Consider the following 12297-nt stretch of genomic DNA (forward strand, 5'->3'; position numbering starts at 1 on the left):
TTTCCTCTTATAAACTAGGAACCTATACAAGTTAGGAATAGAACTTATAAGTTCTCTTAACTACTTTGTCATACCAGCTAGAAACCAGAGTAACCACTATCATCCATTCACGACAAGTTTTCAATTACTTCTAGCACGTGCGCATCTCATTCAACACCAAGCATAATCGTCAATTCAATAATAACACAAGTTTTCCATCGACAAAGAATAAAAGGATTATGTCGACTATTTCATTACGCAAACTAACTTTGAGTTATAATGGTTCACATCATCTTAATATAACGCGACGATTCACACTTAATGTTGATGTAGTGCTAATATGACGACAAGGAAAGAACTAAAATCAAGACATCATAACAAGTGACTTTAATAATTCTCAACAGTTGACACTATGTTCATAGCCTTACTAATATCATTTAATTATACTTCGATAATCTAACGAGGGCACTTGTAATCAACGTTAATAATTTCTTTTACTTCAACAAGGCCAATTAAGACTACCATGCCCAACAAAACTCCCACATTCAACACAAATAAGGTTACTCATGTACTAAGACACCATCAAAAAAATAAGAGATTCAATGAAAATAATACAAAGTTCAACACCTTTCATCCATATTTCAAAAACCCAATTCAAAAGTACATTCAAATCATCAATCAAATTCTTACCCATAACAAGATTCAAAGACAATCATACAAAATTAACACCAAACTCATAAACTTAGTAAAATTCTGATTAGATACTAGGAAAAATTACTTAGAGTAAACTTGAGAGGCTTACAATGGGGTAATTAGAAAAGGAGTGAAGACTAGATGGTTGACACCACGCGGCTGGACCGTGGTTGCTGGAGGCGGCAGCCTTCACAGTAGAAGGGGAGGAGCAGGCTGGCGGTCGTGGCTGCAACAGACGCGGAGCAGGTGGTGGCCTAGATGCTGGCCGCTGTTGTTTGGGGAAGAAAACGCAGCCCTTGCTGTTGCTTGCAAAGCAAAAGAGGCGGCTGCTGCTGCTTGCGAGGAGAAACGAGGCGGCTGCTGCTGGTTGCGAGGAGAAATGAGGCGGCTGCTGCTGGTTGGGGAAGTGAAGAGGCGCAACTGGTTGGGGAAAGAAGAAGCAGCGCAGAGGAGAAGGGAGAAAGAAGGAGAAGGAAGAGAAGGAGGGTGACGGCTCTTGCTTGAGCATTTAGGGTTTTCACGGGTTTTATACTCGTTATTGCTATTATTATTATTATTATTATTATTATTATTATTATTATTATTATTATTATTATTATTATTATGATTATTATTATTATGTTTATTTATTTATTTATTTTTATCTCGATTCATTTCTTGTGAGACCCAACTAAGAGACTCACCTTCGCGGCCTCATACATTTTAATAAAATAATCATTTTGATTCGAACCTTTTTATTTAAGAAATCGTAACTATATTTTTCATATATATATATATATATATATATATATATATATATATATATATATATATATATATATATATATATATATATATATATATATATATATATATATATATATATATATATATATATATATATATATATATATATATATATATATATATATATATATATATATATATATATATATATATATATATATATATATATATATATATATATATATATATGTATGTGTATATATATATATATATATATATATATATATATATATATATATATATATGTATATATATATATATATATGTATATATATATATATATATGTATATATATATATATATATATATATATATATATATATATATATATATATATATATATATATATATATATATATATATTTGTGTATATATATATATATATATATATATATATATATATATATATATATATATATATATATATATATATATATATATATATATATATATATATACTTATATATATATATATATATATATATATATATATATATATATATATATATATATATATATATATATATATATATATATAAGTTAACATTTAAATTCATGTGTGCAAGAAATTTATTAAAACTAATTTCGAAAATAATTAAATATAATTGTAAAATCTTTAAAAACTATCAAAATATCAAATAATTACGTCATTAAAATCTCGGGGTGTTACAGACTACCCCCCTTAAAAGGAGTTTCGTCCCCGAAACTAGCGCAACCAAGGTACTAATTCTGAAAATTTATATTTCTACTAACTCAGGAAGGTGTCTTAACGATTTTAAGCCTAAGGAATTAACTCAAAGATCGTGACCTTATTGACACTATTATACTCACTCTATCTAAATATTCATACATGTTTCGTTCTGAGCATTCATATTCATCTAAATTAACTCAACACCCAAACAAAGCATGTAAATGTCACACAATTAACTTAACATAATCAATCAAAAGCATGTAAAAATCATACAATTGACTCGACACGATCAATCAAAAGCATGCAATTTTGTAATAGGTCGGTATCATAGAGGAGAAGATACGTACAAACGCGCAAATTTCTATCACATTCTACCCCCCTTAAAAACTTAGTTACGACCCCGTAACTTACATACGTCAGGAAAAAGGTGTGGGTATTTCTCATGCATGGAATCCTCAATTTCCCACGTTGCCTCCTGTGTGCGCTGGTTAGTCCATAGAACTTTCACCATCTTTATATCTTTTCTCCTCGTACTACGCACCTTAGAATCTAAGATCTTAATAGGCTTCTCTTCATAAGATAAATTCTCATCAAGGTCTAAGGGCTCGGGGTCTAACACATGAGATTTATCGAGAACATATCTCTTCAACTACGAAATGTGAAACACATCATGGACCTTACCGAACTCATTGGGTAATGCTAGTCTGTAAGCGACCTTTCCTACCTTTTCTGTGACCTCATAAGGTCCTATAAACTTTGGGCTCAATTTCCCCCTCTTGTCAAACCTCATGACTCCCTTCATCGGTGAAACTCTCAATAACACATAATCCCTTGCGGCGAACTCATCAGGTCTCCTCTTAAGATCTGTATAAGACTTTTGTCGATCCTGGGCCGCTTTAAGTTTTGCTCGAATCATTTTTACTTGATCAGTCATCTCCTCTAACATAGCCGGTCCTAGATTGATAGATTCACTGAAATCGTCCCAACATACTGGATTACGACAACGACAACCGTACAAAGCTTCAAAAGGTGCCATCTGGATGCTTGCCTGGTAACTATTGTTGTATGAAAATTCCACCATGTATAGGCACTCATCCCAAGATCCTTGCCTATCTAAAGCCACCGCTCGCAACATATCTTCAAGTGTCCTATTCGTGCGTTCGGTTTGCCCATCAGTAGCCGGGTGAAAAGATGTGCTCCTAAGAAGTTCTGTACCCAAAGCTTTCTGAAATGCTTCCCAAAATTTTGACACGTATCTAGTATCACGATCAAACACTATAGATCTAGGGACACCATGGTATCGTACGACATTCTTAAGGTAAGCTCGAGCCAATTGATCCATATCCCACTGATTATTCATTGGAATGAACTTAGCACTCTTGGTGAGTCTATCCACGATCACCCATAGCGTATCATTCCCCGATCTAGTCCTCGGTAAACCCAAAACAAAATGCATGGATATGTCATCCCATTTCCATACAGAAATATCCAAAGGTTGGAGCAAACCTGCAGGTCTCTTATGCTCGCTCTTTACCTTCTGGCAAGTCAAACACTTGGAAACAAACTCAGCAATATCTCTTTTCATCCCCGACCACCAGAATGTCTGCTTCAAGTCTTGATACATTTTATCTCCTCCCGGATGGATAGAGTACTTTGAACCATGAGCCTCTGTCAAGATCTTATTCTTAAGCTCTGTGCAAGTAGAAGGTACACACCACCGACCCTTATATCGAATGCTACCATCCTCGAATATAGCGAATCCTTCAGCTTTCCCTTCTTTAACCTGCTCTCTCGTTTTCTCTAATAAGGAGTCACTCACTTGATTTGTTAAAGTTTCTTCAAAAATTGAAGGTCGGATGGATAAGGCTGCTAATCGGGACTCCAGCTCCCCATGTTGTATAATCTCGAGATTCAATCCTTCCATGTCTCTCTGCAACTCTCTAGGAACAGTCAAGGAAGCTAAGGAACGACTGGTCTTTCTACTCAAAGCATCAGCGACCACATTGGCCTTACCCTCATGGTAATTAAACTCCACATCATAGTTGTTAATCAACTCTAGCCACCTTCGTTGTCTAATGTTCAAATTTTGTTGTGTATACAAGTATCGCAAGCTTTGATGGTCAGTATAAATTTTGCACTTCACTCCATACAAGTAATGTCTCCAAATCTTCAGGGCAAAGACAATGGCTGCTAGTTCTAGGTCATGAGTCGGATAATTGACTTCGTGCGGTTTAAGTTGTCTTGATGCATAAGCAATAACCTTTCGATCTTGCATCAACACACACCCTAACCCATTTTTCGAGGCATCACTATACATAAGATACTCAGACGTGCTGTCTGGAAGGGTTAAAACCCGTGCAGTAGTCAATCTCTCCTTTAATGTTCGGAAGGCTCCCTCACACTCCTCAGTCCACTCAAATTTCTTGTCTTTCTTCATCAAATTAGTCATCGGTCGGGCAATCTTCGAGAAATCCTTCACAAATCTTCTATAGTAACCAGCCAAACCTAGAAAACTTCGAATCTTGGTCACATTTTTCGGTGTAGGCCAGTCTTTCACCGCCTTAATCTTAGCTGGATCCACGATAACTCCCTCTTTGGATACAAAATGCCCTAGAAATGATACTTTTTCAAGCCAAAACTCACACTTAGAAAATGTGGAATACAATTGATTCTCCCGAAGTATCTGCAACACTTGCCTCAAATGTTGATCGTGCTCTCCCTCATCCTTTGAATACACCAAGATATCACATGAAGACTACGACGAACTTATCAAGGCATGCACTGAATACCCGATTCATCAAACACATGAATGCTACTGGTGCATTTGTCAGCCCAAATAGCATTACTGTAAACTCGAAATGCCCATAGCAAGTCCTAAAGGCCGTCTTGGGTACATCACTCTCCGCTATTCTCAATTGATGATAGCCAGACCTCAAGTCAATCTTCGAAAACATTCCGGCTCCCTTAAGCTGGTCAAACAGGTCACCAATTCTCGGTAGAGGGTATTTGTTCTTCACAGTAACCTTGTTCAACTCACGGTAATTTATGCATAGTCTCATACTCCCATCCTTCTTGCGAACAAACAACACAGGTGCTCCCTAGGGTGAAACACTCGGTCGTATGTACCCTTTTTCCAACAACTCTTCTACTTGCTTTCTCAATTCTTCCATCTTTGCTGGTGCCATCCTATAAGGTGCTTTGGATATGGGTCCCGCCCCCGGTACTAAGTCTATGGTAAATTCAAAGTCCCGTGTAGGTGGCATTCCCGGTATTTCATTTGAGAAGGCGTACATAAACTCGTTTACGACAGGAACATTCTCAAGAGCCACAACCTTATCCTCTATTCTTCGAACGTGACACAAGTAACAAGGTAATCCCTGCTTCAGCAATCTCTTCATTCTCAAGGAAGATACCATTTTAGCCCGTAACCCCGAAGTGCCCTTGTTATACTTAACCCTTTTTCCCTTAGGTCCCACAAGTCTCACTTCTTGTTTGTCGCACTCAATCTCTACCTTGAAATGATCTAACCAATCCATCCCAAGAATGATGTCTAAGTCATCCATGTCAAGCTTATAAAAGTCACTAGGGAAAACGACTTCTCCTATGGTTAAAGGAACTCCTCTATATAACCTAGTACACTGAAATAACTCCCCCGATGGAATCACTACGACATTAGAGGTGGATTCAGGGGTCTTTAATCCTAACTTCTCGATCTTTGATGTGCATACAAAAGAATCAAATGCCCCAGTATCAAACAATACTTTAACAGGTACAGAATTCACAAGGAACGTACTTGTCACCACATCCCTAGCCAACTCTGCCTCTTTGCTGTTGATAGCTGTCAACCTTCCTGTAGTTGGATGAGTTACTGCCGTACTGGCTCCTCCATTGCCATTCCGGGTGTTGTTCCCATTAAGCCCTACAGGCTTGAAGCTACTTTGAGGTGTGCGGTTCCCATTCCAATCCCTCTGGTGGTTCAGCTTCCTACCACTGTGGTCATTCCCATCCTTGTTATTTCTGAAATTCCCCGGTCTGGAGCTTTGTTGCCCACTATGTTGTTGAGCTAAATGTCCATGCTTTGCAAAGCACTCGTAGTCTCGGTGTCCCAGCTTGCCACAATATTTGCACTCTACCAAATTTCCACTGCAGTCCTTCCCTGGGTGATTGTTGGAACACTTGGAGCAAAAGAAGACTCTCTCCTTGCCATGACGATCCGTGATCACCTTCCGATCATTGGCACCTCCCAGTTGAGGCTTGCCATTTCTCCCATTTCCGAGGTGTTGGTCATTGAAGCTTCGATGTCTTTTGTTGTGGTGAAAACTGTGTTGTTGATGAAAATTCTCCTTCCTCTTTTCCCCACTAGGGGCTGTCCCACTACTAGTCTCGGCCCCTTTTTCCCTTGTCCATCTTAAGCAAGCTTCCGACTTGAGCGGCTCTCTGATACATCGCATCCAATGTGGTGTATCTGTCGCTATCAATGTGAACTTGCACCTGATTCACTAATCCCAATTCGAATCTTTGCATCTTCTTTTCTTCGGTGGGAACGTCATCAGGGCAGTATTTGACATATTCCATGAATTTCTTATAGTATTCATCAACGGACATCTCCCCCATCTCAAGTCTAGCAAATTCATTGGACTTTTGCTTCCTGATATATGGTGGGTAAAACTTTTCTCGAATCATCGTCTTGAAATCCTTCCAACTTAGCAGATTATCGAGATCACTCATCACACTATCTCTTGCATTCGACCACCAATAATCTGCCTCTTCTTGAAGATAGAATGCAGCCTGGTCTACCCTCAAGTGCTTCGGGCATTGCACCACGTTGAACAGTTTGTCAAATTCTCGTAACCAACTTTCCAAAGCTGCAGGTTCCCCAGTCCCTGAGTACGTAGGAGGTTTATTCTGAGAGATTCTCTTGCTCATAGAGGAAGCTGTCTCTGCGGTCGGCTTGGACTTTGACCTCCTTTCCTCAGCCAGTTCCATAACCAGCTCACGTAGTGCCTTGTTAGAAGAGCGTTGTCTCAAACGTTTGCTAGATAGAGGAGGTATTTCCTGTTAGCATCATCCAACACGAATATAAGTTTATTTCCCATCTATTCCAAAAAGACGAGAAAGTATGGGGTCGAAGATTTAATTCACTAACTTACCTACATGTGTACTTCTACCTCTATGATAATCCACCTTAAACAGTATTGCGCTTATCTTAAAGAATTTCGTAAACGAACAGTTAAAAGACGGAATTCGCATATAAGAAATGAAAATTGTCATATATAGATTCTCAAGTACCCATCACGTACGTATTAACCTTCTCATACCAATAAGGTTCAATTAACATCACATTTAAGCATTATTATACAAATTTAGTAGATTATACCAAAACTTCACTAACACTAAATAATACTCAATATTGCAGAGAATGTAACTAGCATCTGTTAAACAAACCCATGTTCATAAGGGAGTCATAAGTATGAGCAACTTACACTTATGAATCTAATATCAAATTACTTAACTTATTCGACTTATGCACATGCAATGATCACCATAACGTAAAACATAAGTCGTATATCTATCCTAAATCTACCCCATCTCTCACGCGTAACGTTAACTTCAAACAATTCCTTAAAGACTTTAGAATATGAGCGTCAAAGTAGGAACCACTGGCTCTAGTAACCACCTGTAACACCCCTGAATTTCCAGCCCCTTACACGAAACCAGAATTCGTGAAGGAAGGGAGGAAATTCGGGTGTTACATAAAAAGAAAAGGGGAAGATAATTAAAATAAACGTTAAAGATTAATTAAGAAGGTAAGTAAGTGGAAATTTCGGCAGTATCTCTACTGAAAACTGAGGATGTGACAAGAATATATAAATGGATAACATAACAAAAATAATCTAAGGCCTTCAATGCCTTCAAGAATACGTCACGACGGAAGGAATCATCGTCGGCTTCTCAAATCATCAATTCTAATGAGGATCGTGGTTCCAATGTTAACGCATCGATCTGACGGATACCAAAAGAGTATTCCCACTACTATACATCCAAAAACTACGCAGCGGAATTATGGATCATACAAGGAGTCACATCGCCCCATACAAAAGAAATTATACAATCACAAAGGAGAACTTTACAAGTAATATAGAAGCTACAAGCATTAGACAATTTGTACACAATCGTTACGACCGTACTCCGCTCTTTCCCCCAATGCAAAGCAAAAGAAGCTCCTATACCTGTCATGTCAAGCTATGATCCTCCTGATGCTCAACATAATGACCATAGTCAGATGTGTCATAGCAGGAACATCATAGAGAGTCATGAGCAAACAACAACAAACACATACACGTCAGTAATTAATAAACTTATAACAATTTGAGTCATCGAACAAAACTATAGACAACGATATAGTATGGCAATAGCGGGTCTACTCATCTGTCTAAACACCTCTATTTACTCATAATTCCTCTTTCAAACTAATATTCTCTCGAGTATATTCAAAGGTAGTGGATCCTTTCTCTATTCATGGCATAGTGACACGGCCAAGGGCGTTATCGGCCATCCGGCGCCTAAGGCAAATATGAGCTCATGCCCTCCAGCTGACCCTCTCGGGTCCTACTTTCGGGAAAAACTAACACACTGGGGTACTAAACCAGTGAAGAGGCCACCATATTGGGGTTTGCAAGGCCCGCATGGTATCGCCTCGGTCAACGGGCGGTATCGGCCATCCGGTGCCCAGTGACCCAAGCATGCTCATACCCCCCTTACGGTGGTCCCGTCGAACCTCATCTAGGGGACTATTAAATCAACCGGACATAATCCAGTTGATTCACGCCAACTAATCATACACCAAGGCTCAATAAGTAGGAAATCACTTCGATACCACACACAACCATGGTGCATTCTCTACTATTTAGAAATTTGTTCTCACAGTCTCCTAATGTTTTCATTCTACTTGCCTATATCACTACTATGACTATACGCTAGCATAGTTTACTTTCTGGCGCTCTATAATTCTAGTACGATGTATATAATCATGAAATATTGATAATACTTTGTAACGATAAACATGATAATAAATTACTGCGTGTACATACCTGCAAGCGTCACTGCACGACCACAAGTTAAAAAATCACCCAACTAAGGATCTACTTTCCTCTTATAAACTGGGAACCTATACAAGTTAGGAATAGAACTTATAAGTTCTCTTAACTACTTTCTCATACCAACTAGAAACCAGAGTAACCACTATCATCCATTCACGACAAGTTTTCAATTACTTCTAACACGTACGCATCTCATTAAACACCAAGCATAATCGTCAATTCAACAATAACACAAGTTTTGCCATCGACAAAGAATAAAGGATTATGTCGACTGTTTCATTACGCCAACTAACTTTGAGTTATAACGGTTCACATCATCTTAATATATGGCGACGATTCACACTTAATGTTGATGTAGTGCTAATATGACGACAAGGACGAATCTTAAAGTTATCATATCACAGTATTATTCATTATATTCTCTAAGGTTAGAAAGAACTAAAATCAAGACATCATAACAAGTGACTTTAATAATTCTCAACAGTTGACACTATGTTCATAGCCTTACTAATATCATTTAATTATACTTCGAAAATCTAACGAGGGCACTTGTAATCAACGTTAATAATTTCTTTTACTTCAACAAGGCCAATTAAGACTACCATGCCCAACAAAACTCCCACATTCAACACAAATAAGGTTACTCATGTACTAAGACACCATCAAAATAGCACACAACCATTATTTTCATTCATATTTCAAACTCTAAATCATAAATGTGTTAAATTCACCAAACACACTCTTACCCATAAAAGATTCAATGAAAATAATACAAAGTTCAACACCTTTCATCCATATTTAAAAAACCCAATTTATAAGTACATTCAAATCATCAATCAAATTCTTACCCATAACAAGATTCAATAACAATCATACAAAATTAACACCAAACTCATAAACTTAGTAAAATTCTAATTAGATACTAGGAAAAATTACTTATAGTAAACTTGAGAGGCTTACAATGGGGTAATTAGAAGAGGAGTGAAGACTAGATGGTTGACACCACGCAGCTGGACCGTGGCTACTGGAGGTGGCAGCCTTTACAGCAGAAGGAGAGGAGCAGGTTGGTGGTCGTGGCTGCAGCAGACGCAGAGCAGGTGGTGGCCTAGATGCTGGCTGCTGCTGTTAGGGGAAGAAAACGCAGCCCTTTCTGCTGCTTACGAGGGAAAAGAGGCGGCTGCTGCTGGTTGCGAGGAGAAACGAGGCGGCTGCTGCTGGTTGCGAGGAGAAACGAGGTGGCTGCTGCTGGTTGCGAGGAGAAACAAGGCGGCTGCTGCTGGTTGGGGAAGTGAAGAGGCGCAACTGGTTGGGGAAAGAAGAAGCAGCGCAGAGGAGAAGGGAGAAAGAAGGAGAAGAAGGAGAAGGAGGGTGACGGCTCTTGCTTGAGCATTTAGGGTTTTCATGGGTTTTATACTCATTATTGCTATTATTATTATTATTATTATTATTATTATTATTATTATTATTATTATTATTATTATTATTATTATTATTATGTTTATTTATTTATTTATTTTTATCTCGATTCATTTCTTGCGAGACCTAACTAAGAGACTCACCTTCGCGGTCTCACACATTTTAATAAAATAATCATTTTGATTCGAACCTCTTAATTTAAGAAATCGTAACTATATTTTTGATATATATATATATATATATATATATATATATATATATATATATATATATATATATATATATATATATATATATATATATATATAGATATACATATATATATATACATATATATATAGATATACATATATATATATATATAGATATACATATATATATATACATATATATATACATATATATATATATATATATATATATATATATATATATATATATATATGTATATATATATATGTATATATATATATATGTATATATATATATATGTATATATATATATATATATATATATATATATATATATATATATACATATATATATATATATATATATATATATATATATATATATATAAATATATATATATATTCATGTAACACTAATTAATGTAAGGTAGTTATTTTTTAAAAAACCTCTCTCTTCATATCCTCAAATGTCAAGCATTATAAAGTGAGAGTTTACTAAAGAAGATGACAAGTTTGAGAAATAAAGTTAAGAGTAATACATAAGGAGTAATTTATGCAATCCTATCTTATCTTATATATTATAAATTTTCAACAATAGAGACATTAAAGATACCTATAGTATGTAATATACAAACAAAGCACACATGTAACAACATTATATGGTACGATCGAATATTTTTTCAATTACTACTACTTTCAATTGTTATCAAGAACATACGAATTCACCAATTTCAGTATACCACCATCATTATCATCATCATACCCAGCGTATCCCGCTCAAAGAGCAATTGAGTTACTTTTAAGAAAGTCGTAATAAATAAAGAGACATAATGAATTGTGTTTTTGAAATTAAAAGAGAATGAAAATGTATGAATGAGATAACAAGAATGGTGAGTCATTGCCAAAAATAGAAATAATGCAATTAAGTAGGACGGACTAAAATAGAATATAATGTAAATTCAATGGGACAGAGGAAGTAATTGATAATTATCATTTTGTCAAATGTCCTACATATTATGTACACAAACAATTTGTAAAAAACAAAAGTGAACCACAACCGTGCATAGCATTGGTATAATCCTCAAACCCAATAAAAATTAATGATAAAATGGTGGTTCAATTATCTGTTTCTATCTATAAATCTATAATCTTCTATAATCTATAAAAACTACTAAAAATGAAACAGCCCTGACATGTGTCAGACTATGGGCAAAAATTTTTCCGCCCATTCTTCATGCTAATGTGGTAGAAAAAGATTAACATTAATAATTCATTCTTAATACACTAAATATACAATCACACTACTCTTATTTCCACGATAAAAGTGGTAAATATTGAAGCAATGTATAGTTATCTATAAAGACATCTTTCAATTTTTAAAGGAAAAATTACCCTGAATAATACGAACTTTCACTGATTTTCCTACAATAATACAAACTT

The sequence above is a fragment of the Amaranthus tricolor genome, chromosome 8 (assembly GCF_026212465.1).
Source record: "Amaranthus tricolor cultivar Red isolate AtriRed21 chromosome 8, ASM2621246v1, whole genome shotgun sequence".
In the NCBI taxonomy this organism is placed as follows: Eukaryota; Viridiplantae; Streptophyta; class Magnoliopsida; order Caryophyllales; family Amaranthaceae; genus Amaranthus; species Amaranthus tricolor.